At 35.6% G+C, this 18,543-nt stretch overlaps 1 non-coding gene across 1 annotated transcript; it reads right to left on the bottom strand.

Annotated features, from left to right (window-relative positions):
- Positions 1 to 343: 343 nt before the first annotated feature.
- Positions 344 to 416, bottom strand: Trnaa-agc (transfer RNA alanine (anticodon AGC)). The gene has a single exon. It is a non-coding gene; the product is annotated as a tRNA-Ala (tRNA).
- Positions 417 to 18,543: the final 18,127 nt, after the last annotated feature.

Below are 18,543 nucleotides of genomic sequence, written 5' to 3'. Positions count from 1 at the left end.
TATACTCACCCAAACAGTTACTAAATCTTGTACATCTTGATGACTAACCAACTGAATATTGCCATCTTCATAATAGTGAACCTGTGTGATGAAGTATTTGATCAAGTTTATGTTTATGTTTAGTTCATATAGAATCCTATTACTTAATGCACAGATTCATGCTTTAAGCTATCTTTTAAGTTGACAATCCATGTTTAGCAATTCTGAATAATTAATACAATCAATGATAATTCATAGTGGTATTAACATAAAATTCACAGAATGTTTAAGTTTAAGAATTCTTTTTTTTAATATTTATTTTTTAGTTGTAGTTGGACACAATATCTTTATTTTATTTATTTTTATGTGGTGCTGGGGATCGAACCCAGGGCCTCACACGTGCTAGGCGAGTGCTCTACCACTGAGCCACAACCCCAGCCCAATTTAAGAATTCTTTGGGCTTGTTGGTGCATTCCTGTAATCCCAGTGACTTGAGAGGCTAATGCAAGAGGATGGAAAATTTGAGGCCAGTATTAGCAACTTAATGAGACCTTGTCTCAAAAAATAAAAAGGGCTGGATGTAGTTCATTGGTAAAGTGAACCTGAGTTCAATCTTGTACAAAAGAAAAAAGAAACAAAACCTCTTTCCTTACCAGATAAAATTTAAGTTCAAAAAACATTTGTGTGGGACTGTGGCTCAGTGGTAGCGTGCTCACCTAGCATGCATGAAGCACTGGGTTCAATCCTCAGCACCACATAAAAATAAATAAAATAAAGTCCATGAACAATTAAAAAATATTTAAAAACAAATAAAAACAAAAAAACAAAAAACATTTATGTTTTTGATTCCAGGCACTGGGCCAGACATTATGACTACAAAGATAAATAAGATCCCACTTTAGAAATATTAAAAATAATAAAAAGCTGGAAAATTAGTTTCTTTTTGAAAACCAAGGAGTTTTAATGGATCCTAATACTTAATATGTGAGACAAGGCCATACAAATATCATCAATATGCAGGAGGTACATAGATCTGACTGGCAGGAAAAACCTAATTGGGATTTAAAAGAAAATCACTGAAAACCAAATATTTGATGGGAAAATACACTATAAAAATAAGTGTGACATAGGCCAGATGCAGCGGCACATGCTTGTAATCCCAGGAACTCTGGAATGTGAGGCAGAAGGATCTTGAGTTCAAAGTCAGACTCAGCAATTTAGCAAGGCCCTAAGAAATCAGCAAGACCCTGTAGCTAATAAAATAAATCACTGAATTTTTTAGAGCCTTGATTTTGCTGAGGCTAGCTTTGAACTCTAGATCCTCCTATCTCAGTCTCCTGAGCCACTGGGATTACAGGTGTGTGCCACTGTGTCTTGTAGGCCTAAATATCTTACTGTCTCTTTCAAATAATTTTCATTGTGACTTTTAAAGGATAATAAAAATGAAGTAAGCCTTCTCTCAAAGTGTGACCAGACATTCTGTATTAAAAAGTGTATATGTATAGGGCTGGGGATATAGCTTAGTTGGTAGAGTGTTTGCCTTGCATGTATAAGACCCTGGGTTCAATCCCCAGCACCCCGCCTCCGAACACACACACAAGTATGAAACAGGGCTGTGGTTGTGGCTCAGCAATAGAGAGCTTGCCTCGCACGTGTGAGGCACTGAGTTCGCTCCTCAGCACCACATAAAAAAAGAAAATAACCAGCAAATAGTATTCTCTACATAATTATCTTTATCAACCCCAAATAGATCTCTGTTTAACTCCCTCCCCAGGAAAGCTTTTAATTCTACTCACTTCCATCCACCTCTCTTTGCATCTACATATAATTTAGTACTTATTTTAATTCTACAACAATGACCAACTCGCATGTTTATTTTAAAATGTGAAGTTTTATTTATTTAGGCAGTGCTGGAGATTGAACCCAGGGTCTTATGCATATTTGGCAAGCACTGAGTCATACTCCCAAACCAAAAATGTAAACTTTTTTACCATGATCAATGAACATGTTTGAATCTTACCTGAATCCTGAGTACTCCAACCACCTGGGCTGTAGGTGGTGTAATAGTGAACTTCCACTCTGATCTCCAATGACCATTCCTATTAAAACATACACATACAGTGCTGCAGAATCAGCAGTAGGTACAAGAAAGAGGTGATTTACCACTGAGGCCAAAAAGTTGAAAAAAATTTTTGAGGGGTTGGGGAGGAGGGGACCAGTCATTCCCAATTTGTTAAACCCAAGGCATACTCAAACCTAGTCTGGAACTAAGTGGCCTGACCATAAACCTTTTCTAAATTATCTGGATTTCCACTTTTTCTTAGTTTGCTTTGAAGTGAACCATGCCCATTCTGTTCATGGTATGTTCTTCTGAAAATGGACAGGCTGCTGAGTTACATAATCAACTCAAATATTACTAACCCTTACCCAAGTAAAATTCAATAATTTCAACTGGGCACTTTATATTAATCATTTGTTCCCACTCAATATAAAAGTAGTTTTTAAAAAGATATGGCTATAGAATCTTAGAATTGGAGCTGGGTATGGTGACACATTCTTGTAATCTCAGTAACTCACAAGACTAAGACAGAAGGACTACAAGTTCAAGACCAGCCTCAGCATCTTTGTGAGACCCTGTCTCAAAATTAAAAAAAAAATAATAATAATAACAAGAACTAGGGATGTAGCTCAGTGGTAAAGCACCCCTTGGTTCAGTCTCACATATTGGAGAGAAAACAAAACAAAACAAAACAAAACAAAAAACCCAAACCAAATTAGAATTGGAAGGAATCTAAATAATGTCTAAATTCATAGATGGAGAGCTAAAATCTTGTAAATAAAAAAATTACCTTGCTGAGGCAGGAGGATTAGAAGTGCAAGGCTAACCTCAGGAATTTAGCAAGACCGTCAGCAACCTAGTGAAATCCTGTCTCAAAAATAAAAAAGACTAGGATATATGTAAATTAATAAATGTTGGGAGCAGTGAATGAACTATATAATCCTTGAGCTGTCCCTCCTGGGAACTCTCTGTGCAAAGGCCTAGATTTAAAACTGTCCAGGTGCTGTGGTGATGCCCTGTTCAAAGGGAAATTCCATGCTAGCCAGGGACTTATCAGTTCTTAACCTTGGGTTCTAATGACAGTTGTCCACAGGTGGAGAATTATGGGCACAAGCTGATAGTTCTAATTGAGCTGTTTATACCCTCCACTTTGGTTCTGTTTATCTTTAAGAAACTTTCTTACAATAAATCCTTTTGAGGTTAAAACCTATATAATGAACATAGTGAACTGGCTCTGGGTTGTCCATCCCTTGTCAGGGCCCATGCTTTTTCTCTATTTGTATTGTCTCCATCTCCTTATCACCTGATCTGGTATCTGAATTAACTGCTGTGCAGTTTGCAGCAAAAAAAAATTCTCAAAATGGATAAAAATTGCTGATTTCTCTACAAAATAATTAGATGCAAACAGAAGAGAATATCTATTTCTTACCAAAAGTTTTTAGGCTGAAACTGGTGGCTTTCAATACATGCCATGATAGTCTGTTGCACATCTATAGTTTTAGAATAAACCTATTGGGGGAAAAATCAAACTAGAAATACACAATTAATCTAAACGCCAGACAATGCACATAAGCAGTGTGTTAAATCCTTGAGACAGATAGAATAAGCAAAACATAGCACTCACAACCAGATCCTGTTAAATTCTTTATATATATATATATTTTTAGTTGTAGTGGACACAATACCCATATTTTATTCTTTTTATGTGGTGCTGAAGATCGAACCCAGTGCCCTGCACATGCTAGGCAAGCACTCTACCTCTGAGCCACAACCCCAGCCCTAAATTCTGTTAAATTCTAACAGAGACAGAGGTACAATGAATAGAGGAAAATATTGCTCCTGGCTTAGAGTTTAATGGAGGTTTCCATTTAAGCTGAGCTTTACAAAGCAGATAAGATTCTGATAAGCAGAGACTGAGAATAAAGACCAGTAAACAGTTCAGGCATGAAATCAAGGGTTTGTTAAGTGAATGTCAATTAGGTCTTCAGGTTACAGGGTATGTGTAAAGTAGACTAGTGGGAGACAAAATGGTAGATTTAGAACATACAGTAGTATATATAAGTAAAAACTTTAGATTTCATTCTACAGGAAGCAGAAAGATAGTAAAACAACATGACCAAAACTATTATATTGGGAGAATATGACCAGCACTATTATTTTTGGAGAATGACCAATTCTGCTATACAGGAAAAAAGGGAAGAAAAGCTGGAGGCTGGTTAGAAGACCACATAAATTAATTTAGGTCATAATCTAGGGTAGTATCAAATGGTAATGAAAAGGAAGGGTTCCAGACATAATGCATAAGTTTAGCAATATATTGTAACTAAAAGGTTAAACAAACAAATGGACAAACAAAAAAAAAGGAAGGGCCAAAGTATTTGTACATCTGAATGATTGGAAGATGGTGGTATCAATGACAAACTGGGAAATCTAGATGGAAATGTCTAGCCAGTAGTTACAGAAACACCAACTCTTCCTTACAGTATAAATAAATGGAAACAATTACTAGAGGAATGCAAAGAAGCCATTGAATTTTAGAGTTCACATAATATGTTTTCCCATATTATTTTCTATTTGCTCGAATAAAACTGGGAAAATCTACAACAAAATAAAAGAAAAGGCATGTTTATTATCCACAAAAGGTAAAGCTGAAGTTAGTTCACTGTCCAAGGTCTCTTAAGAGAATAAGTGGTGAAGATAAAACCAAAACACATTGTTTTTCTAACACTAAGTCTGTGTTACTTTCCCTATGTTTAGTGGGCTATGAACTTTCAAGTGTATTTTAAAAGTTTTTGGATATTAGAAAATTAGAGACAAAGTAAAAAGAATTAATAGGTATTGATAATGGAAGTCTAAGCAAAATATCATTTCTATTTTCTGGGCTCAGTATGAAACAGCAGTAGAAGTCAAGGACCACAAAAATGTTCACTGGATCAAGTGATTCAGGAACCATTAATACTCTCAGAGAGCACTTTCTATAGGATGGAGACTAAAGTAAAATTCAAAGGCTCATAAGTGGATGAGTAATGAGAACATGGCACTAGTAGGGGAAGAAGGCCCAATGATTTGGAGGGTAAGGAAGAAAACAGAGGAGAAACAGCAAGATGAACAGAAACAACTCAGAGGAATTATCATGATTAAAGTTTTATCTCCATTAAGTACAGGAAAAATAAGAACATTTCTAAGTAATGAGAACTATATAAGAAGAAAAAACAAAGTCATATAAAATTGTCTTAAAGTACACAGGATAGTATGAAACCAAGAGTAAGAACCTTTCTTTCTCAAATTCAAGTATAAGAGAAAAGTTTTTCAGTGTGGAGGGAAGAGAAAAAGATTTTATGTCAGACTCACACCTAATAAAACGTTGGGGATTAGATGCCCATCTAGGACAAATAAGAATTGTCTGAAAAATGCCACATAGAAAATGTGATAGTTAATAATGAGTTGAAATTACTAAAATAGATTACTAAGCAAGACAGCTAAGAATATAGAAAACTAGTGTACAGTAGACACCATTAGAAAAATTCCAGCACTTTGTTGCTCATTTGATAGCAAAGAGAAATGAAAAAAGATCCCTGAGGTTATTTGCCATTGAAACTCTCCAAATTAAGAATGGGGAATGACAAACTTTGAATAGATAACAAATGACAAATTGAAAGTATATTTAGGAACGAAAAGCCAATTTCTAAAAGGAAGTGTATCAAGTCTCCCACTGCAATACTGGGTTCCAAAAAGAATTCTGTACTGGTATCCACCAAGATGGGTTTTCTCCTTTATTAAACAAACAAACAAACAAACAAACAAATAAATAAATAAAATAATAATGTTATCTACCATTTAGGCAGGGCTTATGTTGTGCCACTGTTTTAAGCACTGTAAATGCATCATTAACTCATTTAATCTTCACATCAATACTATGTGGTAAGAACTATTTCCATTTCAAATGAGAAAACAGACATAAAACTATTAAGTCATTTACCTAAGGTCACACAGCTAGTTAGGTGGCAGGGCTAAGACGCATACCAGTTATTAAAGTTTAAATGTAAGTGCTCTTAACTAACTTTCTATATTGCCATTTAACTCATCATCATCACATATTTTAAATATTCAAGTTAATGTATTGTTTTTGAGAATTGCTTAGAGATTAGATTTTCAGCATTCTCATTAAAAAATGAGAATGTTAATTAGCTCAATTTAGACATTCCACAGTGTATACCTATTTCAAAACATCATGATTTTATTAATTGATATAAGTTTAAAATACAATAATAAAAAATTATTAAACATTCTGAGGCTGGTGTTACAGCTCAGCTGGTAGAGTTCTTGTTTCACATGCACAAAACCCTAGGTTCAATTCACAGCACCACCAAAACAAACAAACAAACAAATAAAAAATTAAACATTCTATACATATCTTTCTTGTCACAATATTATAAAGGGGAAATCATGTTAGAGCCAAATTTATCTGTTAGAGCCCAAGAGATAGTAAAAAATAAAAATAAAATTACTCTGGATTTCTAAAAGTGTTTATTTCAAAACAGTTTTGATTATCTAGTGAAAAATATCTTAACTATGCAGAAGTAATTTTTTTATATAAATGCCTATGCCAAAAAGACACAAATGTGGACAATAGATCTCCCAACAATTTTAACATTTTTTCCTAAGTCTATGTTAAATTATTTAAAAACTTAATTTTTGAAGGAAGGCAATATTTTTCATAAGTAAATAAGATAAATATGAAATAGAACATATAGAAATTTAAAATTATTATGCATTGTGATTTTATAAAGAAATTTTTCATATATTTATACTCCGTTCAAAAATGGTTTAGGGGGCTGTGGTTGTGGCTCAGTGGTAGAACGCTTGTAGTATGTGTGAGGAACTGGGTTTGATTCTCAGCAACACAAATAAATAAATAAATAAATGCCCACTGACAACTAAAAAATATAAAAAAAAGATTTAGGGAATAAAATACAGAGACCATAACTAAGAAAGAAGTGATGTTTGGTTGGCCAAAGTTCCCAAGTGATAAGGTAAATGTAAGAAATATAACACTCTGATAATGAAATAGGCAGACAGTTACTTAACAGTACAGAAGCCATTGGAATAATGATCTTTCACATAGGCTCTTAAAGCATTGTCATAGGATTCTCTCCAAGACTTCAAACCTCCATCTACTTCCTCTGGTTGAGGGTCACTTTGCTTCTTTCTATAAGTGATCAAACTTAAAGGAAATTTTGTTTCTTGGATCTAAAAACTGACTATTACCCAGGTCACCATGCTCTGTAATTAAGACCTTCCAAAAAAGAATTAAAATTATGACTAACTATAAAAAATATAGTTATCACATTTTGCAAAACAAATAAATAAAATTGAGGAAAGCAGTTTTTCATTAAGTCAAATTTCTCTTTCATATTGATTTTTTCCAAGTCTCATTTTTATTCTTATGAAAACATTATACTTATGGTAAGTCAACTTTATCCTATAAATTGCCCCCCACCTAAACACCCATCATTTCTTGGTTTAATATTTATGTAAGTACTTTTGAACACTTTGGTATTCTCTTTCCTATACTTTATGCAAAATTTTCAGAGTCACTATACTGAACATTTAAAAATATATAAAGGTAAAAAATCTCCTATTTTCCAAATAGCAAATTCCTAAAGGAACTTAAAGTAGCCTACATTTCAGTATGAATGCTTTTATTTCCCCATTGAATAAAAATGTCTCCTGTTATTCTTTTTTTAAATTTTTTTTTGAAAGAGAGAGTGAGAGAGGGAAAGAGAGAGAGAATTTTTTTTAATATTTATTATTTATCGGCAGACACAACATCTTTGTTTGTATGTGGTGCTGAGAATTGAACCCGGGCCGCACACATGGCAGGCGAGCGCGCTACCGCTTGAGCCACATCCCCAGCCCTCTCCTGTTATTCTTACTAAAAAGAATTAGAGACAGCTGAAAAATTTTTAAGATCTTTTGATTTTCTCTCTTCATATTAGGGGCATCTCTCTCTCTCTCTCTCTCTCTCTCTCTCTCTCTTGTCAAAGATAAACACTAGTATCAGCAGAAAGAGAAAATAATTTCCTAATGTGTAGAATATTTTTAAAAACTTTGAAAATCAAGACATAAATTTATTTAGCACTTAATATACATCTGCTTTGGTTTCTATCATCTCAACTACGTGTCAGGCATAGTCTATCTAATGGGTGTATTTTTTCATATATTTTTTGGATCTTTTGAAAATATGTGAAAAGGCCATTTGTTGGGCATGTAAGCTGGAAATAAGCCTACTTTCCTTTGCGCAGGATCATAGGGCTCCACTCACTGGTCTGTATATTTGTGGTTCGGAACACCAACCACAACCCGCCCCATCACCATGGTAACCTGGCTACTCTCACGTGCACATTGTGTTCCTTTTCTTTCTGCTTTTTGCCAGTGAACTTTCAGCCCATTGGATGCCACTTGTAAGTGTGTTGCTTGCTCACCGGATTATTATGGCCCTCAGCTAAATTTACTAGGTAACAGACTATGCATAAAAGGCTTCCCTATGCAATAATAACGTGGAACAACTTCTGTGAAACTGGTCACCAGAAGCTTCTTTTTGACTTTGTCACCACAACCTCCTCAGCTCTTCAGTGGGCTTTGGCTGGACCAAGTGAGCCCACAGCCATTGAGTACTCTTCTTCCTAAAACCAAAAAGTGTGTGTGTGTGTGTGTGTGTGTGTGTGTGTGTGTGTGTCTGTGTGTGTGTATTTGTGTACAATTAAAAAAATCATGGATACTTTGAAGCCAATTAATACTGCCACCAGGTAAAAAATCCCAGCAATAAAGGTGCCTCTGAAAAAAACATACTACTACACAAATCATACAGATGCTTTTTTAAGTAGATGCTACTCAAGTTTTATAATGTTATATGTTGCTCACTGTCATCATATAATAATGCTGAACCCTTTTTTTTTTTTTTTGGATATACGAAATACCATAAGTAACATTGCCTATTATATATTAGGTGACTTATCAGTACTTGATAACTGAATGCAAGTATTAAACGTTTTATGACATGGTATTAAAAGGATATCAGTACCAATGACCAAGAAATAAACAAAAAAATCCCTGAAATCTTTAATAATCTCATAGTTATTTTTAAAATTCTGTTGGTAATTAAAGTCAGCCTACAAAGAAAAAGCATGAAGTTGACTCTTTCATTTAAACTCTCAAAATTTAGCACAACATTCTCCCTCATATCTGGATCATGGACCCACTATGAAACCAACGAATACCAATTAATGAATGGCTTATGATTTAGGATTTACCATTTCCTGAGTGGACTTTCCTTGAAAAAAAGTTATTGCAAAAACATTTAACGTTAACAAAACATTATAGCCTCTTATATAATAAATAAGTCTTAAAAGCTATAATTAACTCCCTTCTCTCATTGCTAATATTAGTTACTTGTATGTCCATCTATTTCTTGATTTAGTACCTCAGAAGTTTATCTATCTTATTAATTTTTCCAAGAATCATCTCTTGACTTCATTGATATCAATTGAATGTTTCATTTATTTCTGCTTCATTTTTATTATTTCTTCTGTTTTTCTGTTCTTTTGCTAACTTGCTGAGATAAATAATTAACTCATTATTGTTTAACCATTATTCTTTGATATGAGCATTTTCTTAAACAGTTACTTTTGTTAAAATCAACAGATTTTATATTTTTAGTTGTAGAATTTGAAAGGAAGAAAGTAATTTGTAGTTAATCTTATTGTGCCTTGTGATAGCTGATTTTAGGTACCTAGATATTTGGTTATATATTGTGTCTGAGTATCTGAGGGTTATTCTAGTAAAAAATAAACATTTAAATTGGCAAAATTAATTAGTACAGCAACATGCCCTCTCCAATGTGGGTGGCCTCATCTAATCTACTAGAGATCTGAATAGACTTAAAGACTGAGTAATAAAGAAATTTTTCTCTGTTTGATTGTATTTGAAGTGAGATGTCAGTCTTCTGCATTTGGATTATGACTCTCACTGGAACTCAGACCATGAGCTCTCAAGAAAGTGCCTCACTCTGGCTTTAAGACTCAGACTGGAACTATATAATTATAGGTCTCCAACTTGTCAAATACAGATTTTGGATGTCTTAGCCTCCATAAATGCATGAACCAATTCCCTTATAGTAAATGTATTTTTAAATGTCTCTATTTGTGTGTGCATACTATTAATTTAGCTTATCTAGAGACACCAGAATAATGCTCCAATACAAGATACACCTGTCATACAGATAAATTATTTGAATTCATGAAAAGTAAACTTTCATTTTTATGTACCAGCTACAAAGCTAAGAAATAAAATTTTCAAATAATAGCTCTTATAATAGAATAAAATATCATGTAGTTTGGACTAAATAATATAAAATAAGAAGACCCTCAAGTTTACTATAAAATAGTATGCAATAACAGGCCACAGTGGGCCACAGTATGTGATTATCTAATATTATCTAGGTTTGTGTATGTATTCTTTATGATGTTCAAATAAGGACAAAATCATCTAACAATTAATCTGTCAGAATGTGTCCCATCATGAAATATACTCTTAAGAGAAATTGAAGTTCTAAGAACAAGATACTATTTTTGTGATTATCAGATTTAATATTTTCTGAAGGGCTATGTTAATTCCCCACAAGAAGTTAGCAAAATTACAATCAAATTAAGCAGCCTGTATTGACAAGATAATTTAAAAATAACATAGGAGATTCAAAAGGTTAAGAAAATCAGTAACATAATCTTTAAAGAAGCACAAGTACTTGCTCCTCTAATTGTTATAATTTATTATAAACCTGCAGAAATTAATATATTGGCATAAGGATAGAGAAATATATCAATGGAACAGATTAGATTGTTCAGAAGCAAGATCATTTATACCCTTGTCTTACAACAAGTGACATTAGAGTATGGGAGAGTGTAGACAGTGGAGAATTGGGGTAAAGTGGATGAATGATACTGAACAATTAAAGACACCTATATGAAAAAAAAAATTCAACCTCAATCCCTACTTCATATTCAACATAAAAATCAATACTTGCAGGCTTTCATACCTATTAACTAAACATATTTATTAAAGTTCTGGTAATGAAAACATGTATTTTTATGACCTTAGGTAGAAAAAAGACTTCTTAAATAGAATACATAAGTTATTAATCATACAGGGAAGGGGTACCACACTTTAACTACATGTAACTAAGATTCATCAAAAGCCACCTCAAAGAAGAAAAAAATTAAGTTGCAGAAGTGGAGATGGATGTGACACATATGACAAAATGATTCATATACAGAATATACGAAGAACGCCTAACCCTTCAATAGGAAGAAAAGTATCAAAACCCTAATAGAAGAAGATGGGGGTATGCATAGGGTTTACAGCTCAGTAGTAGAGTGTTTGCCTAGCATGAGAAAGGCCTGGGTTTGATCTATGTCCTACAAAATAAAGGAAAAAATACAAGCACTTCACAACAGATGACATTTAAATAGCCAATATACATACGAAGGTGCTCTAACTCTTTAGGAAATAAGGAAATGCAACTCAGACAATATTGAAAACTATTACCCACTAACCAGTCAGCAAAATTATTATCAAATATTGATGATAATTTGGAGCAATAGGAACTTTCTTACACTGCTATTGGAGCATTAAATGGCTCAAATTCACCATTTCATACATACGTTAGTCACATGAGATTCTAATCAGCAACAGATCACATATATGACAGTGATCCCATAAGATTATAATGGAGCTATCCAGGTGCAGTGGTGCACACCTACAATTCGAGCTAATAGGAGGACTGAAGTTTTGAAACCAGCCTAGGCAGCTTAGCAAGAAAATATTTTAATTTTCTTAAAGTAATAATAATAAAAGCCTGTACATGTAGCTTGGAGGTAGAGAACCCTTGGCTTTAATCCCTAGTACCACCAAAAAAGATCATAATCTAACTGAAAAAAATCCTTAATACATAATGAAGTCATAGCTGTCTTGACAATAACATGATACTCATGTGTTTGTGGTGACGTTAGTATAAACAAACTTACAGTTCTTCCAGTCATATCAAAGTATAGCACATACAATTCTGAAAAGTGAATGACATTTGATAATTATAATGAGCATCTATGTTATTCATTTGTATATTTGCTCTTCCATAATTTTTTTTTTATTTTGGAGCCTCGCTACTTATTTTAAAAGTGCATATACAGGTGTGGTGTTATCCACATATAGTCACAGCATTTTGGAAACCGAGGAAGGAGGACTGCTAAAGCAAGAAGATTGCTTTAATCCAGGGGATTGGTGACAGTCAAAGTAGGACCCCATCTCTTAAAAACCAAAAATGGCAAGTACTATAAAATAGTATGCAATAACAGGCCACAGTGGGCCACAGTATGTGATTATCTAATATTATCTAGGTTTGTGTATGTATTATTTATGATGTTCAAATAAGGACAAAATCATCTAACAATTAATCTGTCAGAATGTGTCCCATCATGAACATATACATATATATTCTTTACAGTTAAGCATTTAATACAGTAGACATTGGTCAAATATGGATAATGCACATCTACAATGTAGCTCCACCGAATTGATACAGGATTTAAAGAGTATAAAACACAGGCCAGAATTAAAATATTTAGTATAAAAATGGCAAATATCTTAATTTTTTAATCTATCATGTGTTGCAATGACTATATATTTATTAGGCTGAATAAAATATATCATTAAAATCAACTTTATCTCTGTCTACTTACATTTAAGTGTAGCTTAGAAAAAAATTAATATATATATATATATATATATATATATATATATATATATATATATATATATATCACATTATATTCTACTACATATCACTATTTCAGAGACATTACTCACATGTATACTTGAGGACATGCACCAGGAGGATTGTAAGTAACATTATTAGTTATATTTCCCAAACTGGAAATTTTCACTAGAGTGTAATAATATATTGTGGCATATTCATACAACATGTAGCAAAAAATAACAGTAGTAATAAAACATGGATCTATCTTCAAAATATTATTAACATAATGAAGCCAGATTAAAAAATAAAAACACATATGATTGAATTCATTCTAATCTATTTAAAAAGTTCAAGATGAGAAAAACCTAATTATGGTATTTAGGAACACCTGATTGGATGAGAAAATTATAAAAAAAGCAGTCACTGCCATAAAAGTGGTATGATGAGAAAAGTGTTGACACTGTGCTAACTTCAACACACATTATGCTCAGTGATGGTTAAATACTAGTGTTCTGTAAATTGTATATTTTTTATTTATATGCATTTTCTGATTGAGTTACAATTCACCATAAAGAGGACTTAAAAAAGAATCATCGGGCAAAGAAAAAAGAAGGGTAAAGTTATCAAAAATAAGTCTAAATGGTCATTGTAGTACCCAGTTCAAAGAAAAAAGGACAAATTTCAAATTCTGTAAGGGTATAGCAGAATACACCCATAACACCAGGTTCTCAGAAGAAGAGTGAGGTAGGAGTACCAGTGAGATTATTCCAGACTGTAATAGTAATACTAAAAGCTAAGCAACACTAATTTCCAAAACAGAATTCAACATTCAAACAAATTATCAACAACATGTCATAGTAACATACTCCTTTGTATACCAAGATAATAAATCTTATCTCCCATATATTCTTTCTCATTAAGCTTATGTGAGTTCTGCTATTGTAAAATGAATATAAATACCAATAAATGAAAAATCTGGAATATAAGAAATGAAGGAACCATTATGGAAGAATGGCCAAAAGAATGCCCAGAATGAAATGAATGGAAATTACAAAAATATCACCAGTCCACATTTAGGTCAGAAAAATAGAAATATCACCAGTCCACAGTCAGGTCAGAATGCCCTGGGAGAAACTGTCTCAAGAAAAGAAAATTGATTCAATGACTGAGGGAACTAAAAATCTTGGGAGAATATTTGGAAAACTGGTAGAGAGTTTGAGAATCAAAACATAGAAAACTATACAAATAAGAAAACAAGGTAATTTTCTAATCAAAGACTTCCTCCAGAGCCAATCTTGAGCAACTTAAGAGCTATAATGCCTGCAACTCTTAGCAGGCAATACAAACGTGCATGTGACAATGTCCCAAATAGGGTAAAACTGAATATAATATAAAGTACTTCACCAAAAATTTCCCAAGGTATTTAAAATGTTTCTGTGGGAATGTACATTAATTCTATTAAAAATTAATAATAAATTAATAGAAATTGTTTTTATACTTCACTAAAATGGTCAAATTTTCTTACACATATTTTATAAGCAAAGGGTATACCACAATTGTTGAGTTCAACAATATAATATTTGCCAAGCACCTAGAAAACAAGCACAACATATGAATGCTACCTAATAGGACTAAAGCAAAGGACAAGGATTAGATGCTAGTCCTGGTTTTGCTCTAACATATCCTGAAAAAAACAAATATGGACCTGAACATGAAGATGATTTGTCAATACTACCTACACTTAAATACTATTGGCTACCACAAAGTAGTAATGGGCGTATATTGCTTTATGCTGCCAACAACATAGACCTACCTGGTAACTGAACTCACACTTCATGATAGAAGTACTATCTAAGCATTTCTCCCTTTGCTTTTAATTCAGGTCAGAGTTCATTACCACCACTCAGCACACTTCCACATTGATTTCGTCTCCTTACAGAATTGGACTACACATGTCAGAAGATCAGTTTAATACTTTAGAACCTGGTGCACCAATGAGATGACAATCATTCCACCCAATGTTTTAAAAAGCATGACTTGAAATTTGCCCTAAGGGAGCCAATGCTCACTTTTAAGAATCAGGACATTAGAAAATCTGAAATTCGGAATGCCTGAGAAAATGTTTTTACCTTTAAAACACACTACTGCCTTCCTTTTCTAGGAATTTAATGTATGAAGAATTATATTCCAGGTGCAGTCTTTTTCTCTTCTGAATCCCTCCTGGGGACAACAGATGGATCACAGCAGAGTTTGAGAAAGGACTGCGAACTCAATCCAGTTTTATAACCACAACCAACCCTTCCTTCCAGGACCCGCCCAAAAATCAAAACAAAACATACCAAATCGAGAAAATGCCCTCCAGGACCAACAGGCAGCAGAGTCCCTGCTGCCAGCCACGGGGACATGGCTGAGCCTTGGCTGAGAGCAGGGTGGACCCTGCTTCCTGTAGGACTTCAGGGATGGACAGGCACCCCGCCCTCTGTGGGCTAGCCAGGTCCCTCCCCCAGGTCTCTGGTGGCTGCCGGCCCAGCACTGACCTTCTGGAGGCCCAGGACCAGCAAACCCCACCATTTCTGATGGTTCTCTTTGCTGAAGATTTCCGACCTCCGCTGTGCCAGCTGCGTGGCCAAGGTAACCACAGTGGAGCTGGGGCAGCCCGTGGGCCAAGCTGGGCTAGGAAGGTGGCCAAGCCGCGGCAGGCCGGTAGCCACACAGGCAGAGCGCAGGCCACATGTGTCGCAGGCCACCGCCTCCAGCCTGGGCCGTGACTGTGGCCAAGGAGCTCAGGGGTTCTTCCTGCGCCCAACTGGCCCTCGCCTCCCAGGAAGCGCGGGAACCCTGAACTCCAGCGCCTGCAGGGCCCTGTATTCCGCAGAGCTGGACTCCTGCTTTTTCTGGGCCCCCAGCCCCAAAAGTGTCCCACGGGCTTCCCCTCCTTTCTGATTCCTGTGCAGGCCAAGGCGGGCTGTGAGCGGAGGCAGCAGCTCCTTTGCTCCTAGCCCTGTCCCTGCACTCCAGACAGGCAATGGCCCACCTGTGTCACCTCTAGAGGGCCAATGCCACAGACTGAACGCGCAGAGGGCAGGAGCATGCCACTGGGACATGCACAGGATGAGCCACCCTTGGGCAGCCACGCAGAGCTCTGGGGGGAAGCCAAGCTTCAGGGCGCAGATGCAGAGACTCAGCCCGCGCTGCCTGGAGAGGCCCCACATGGAGCATACCTGCAACAGAGTGGACCAGGCTGTGGCCAGACTGAGTGTGGCCATGGATTCGGCCTCTGGGGAACTTTTCAGGGACTGTTTCAGACTCACAGAGGATAAGTGCTCTGGGCCCTGTGGCCAGTTCTGCTGTGGTGTGAACTGGTCAAAATAATCAATGTCATAGGCATAGGTTATAGATTATAGGAATAAGATAAGATGATATAGAGAAGCAACTGTAAGACATAAGTTCATAGACAAGTTCACAGGAGTAAGCCTTAGTAGTTAAATCATGTAACTATAATACATAGCATTTAAACCACAGGAAATGCCCCAGCAAGAGAGGCTTAATTTAAGACTTATGTTTCAAGTCCAAGATCTGGTGGTCCCTTGGTTTGGGCCTCTGTGAAAGGTGGCACATTATTAAGGGAGAAAATATTGTAGGGATTTCTCCCACCTCAAGTCAAAGGAGAATATAGAGGGGAGGGAGGAGGGAAAGGTGGAGGAGGAGATGAGGATGATGATGATGATGATGATGATGATGATGATGATGATGATGGAGTAGATTGGTATTTCCCCATCTATTTTTCAAACCATGCTTCCAAATACCTCAGGACTTTTTACTAGACCTCATCTCCTGAATATTTGTTACAATTCCCTCTACCACCCTTGGACCAAGCTTTTGTATTATATAGAACTTTTGGGAGCACTTATCCAAATTTTAACAGTCAAGATTACTAAACTCTTGAGTAAAAAATAATTATGATATTTCTAAAGTTTGAAGCTAACACAGAGCCAGATGCTGGATCAAGTAGAAAGATTATTACATAGAAATGTACAGATCAGGCATATAAATGTTAAAAGCTTCTATTTATTTATTTAAGCATCTGTGAACAATCTCTGAAGAGTAGTAGTTTTTCCACTCAACAAATAGAAATCTCAAGGAAAATTTCTTTTTCAGACTCTTCATTTGGAGAAACAATATAGGTATGAATATATGTCCTGAGGGCCATTGCAAGTGAGTAATCTGTGCATTTCTATTTTGGTGATGGAGTGCTCTGTGTACTTTGCCAGTAGAATGTCTTACACCATGAATCCCACCTCCATTTCTTCAGATCCTAATCTTTTTGTACAACCAATTCTTTAGTGAATGCTCAAAAAGGGCATATATTATTAAAGCCTGCATCCAAAGATCACTGTGAAAAGTGAAATAGGTAAGTTCTCTGGATATGACTTGGGATAATAGTAAATAGCAACACAGTGTATTCTACACAATTAGGATGGTGATTGTGATAATCATGATTTATGAAATTTCTCTGTATAATGATAATAACAGATTATTATTGGCTGCATAAGAATAACATCTTATTTTGAAGCACATTGTGATTGTTTTGTTACACAATTCTGTACAATTATTATTCAGAGCTTTATCCAATTTTGAATTTTATGAGTAGCTGAGACTAATATTTATATACCAATCCTTTGGGGCTGATCAAGTGGCCAAACTCTGATCCAGACTCCTAGCTTCCTTCCCAGGAGACAATCAGAGGAATAGGAAACACTAGGAAGTTTAGAGTGAAAAGGAGGAGGTTAGAAGCAGCCCTTCACAGGAGCTATGTCCAGTCTCCTGGGCCATTGTATGAGAAAGGGACATTCCTGAATGAAGACAGAAGTCATATTCAATAATGGGCATGAACAAAAGTAGAGTGTGTGGTAAGTTGCTGGTGGGGAGTAAGGAAAATGAGACCTAAAAACATACTGGGACCACATCATGAAAGGTCCTGAATGCCTGCTGGAAAGTGTGTTCTTTAGGCAAGTGGTCTCACTGAAGGTCCATGAGCCAGGGAGGCTTAGAGGAAGGTTGTTTCAAGAAGGAAGCTTAAGGGAACTTGCAAGTGGACAGGACTAGTGATGGGAAGAACTACATTAAGCCTAAAATATTCTGCATGTGGCTTTTCTGGTGATGAAGCCCCACAACAACCACTGCTGAGTTTCTAGTTCCTGGACTTGAAGTGGTATTCTGATGTCATTGACTTTGTGATGTGGAGAAGTGAAACTAAAGTATATAGATAGTTGTAGCTTCATGGGAAAAGTACTGGGACAAGGATTGGAGAGGCCTGGTTGGGAGTGTCCTGAGTTGGAATATTTCCCTCTCCTAGGTTTTGTTTTCCATCTGGTAAAACAAAGCAAGTGAGATGGATTAGGTTGGGCATTTTACTCCAAGCTAGGAGCACTAGGAAAGACTTAAAATACACCTTCAAGGGGTCTGTAAATGCCTGAAGTTGCATAAAAAATTGGTCTATAGCTTTTCCCATTTCTTTTGCTCCACTGGAATGCCCTCTGCTGGAGGTGAGTCTTCTTCCTCAATTTTCCATGAATTTTATGTGCTCTTCCCATAGCATGGATCACACCCAGTATTGATGTTTCTTAACTCCTCAGAGACATAATCCCTTCTCAGTAGGTGTACCTGTTTTCCCCCACTTCTGACTCTAGAGCTC

The sequence above is a fragment of the Urocitellus parryii genome, unplaced genomic scaffold, assembly GCF_045843805.1.
Source record: "Urocitellus parryii isolate mUroPar1 unplaced genomic scaffold, mUroPar1.hap1 Scaffold_48, whole genome shotgun sequence".
NCBI lineage: Eukaryota > Metazoa > Chordata > Mammalia > Rodentia > Sciuridae > Urocitellus > Urocitellus parryii.
Note: the sequence above shows the minus strand (reverse complement) of the source record. Positions and strands in the feature narration are given on the sequence as shown.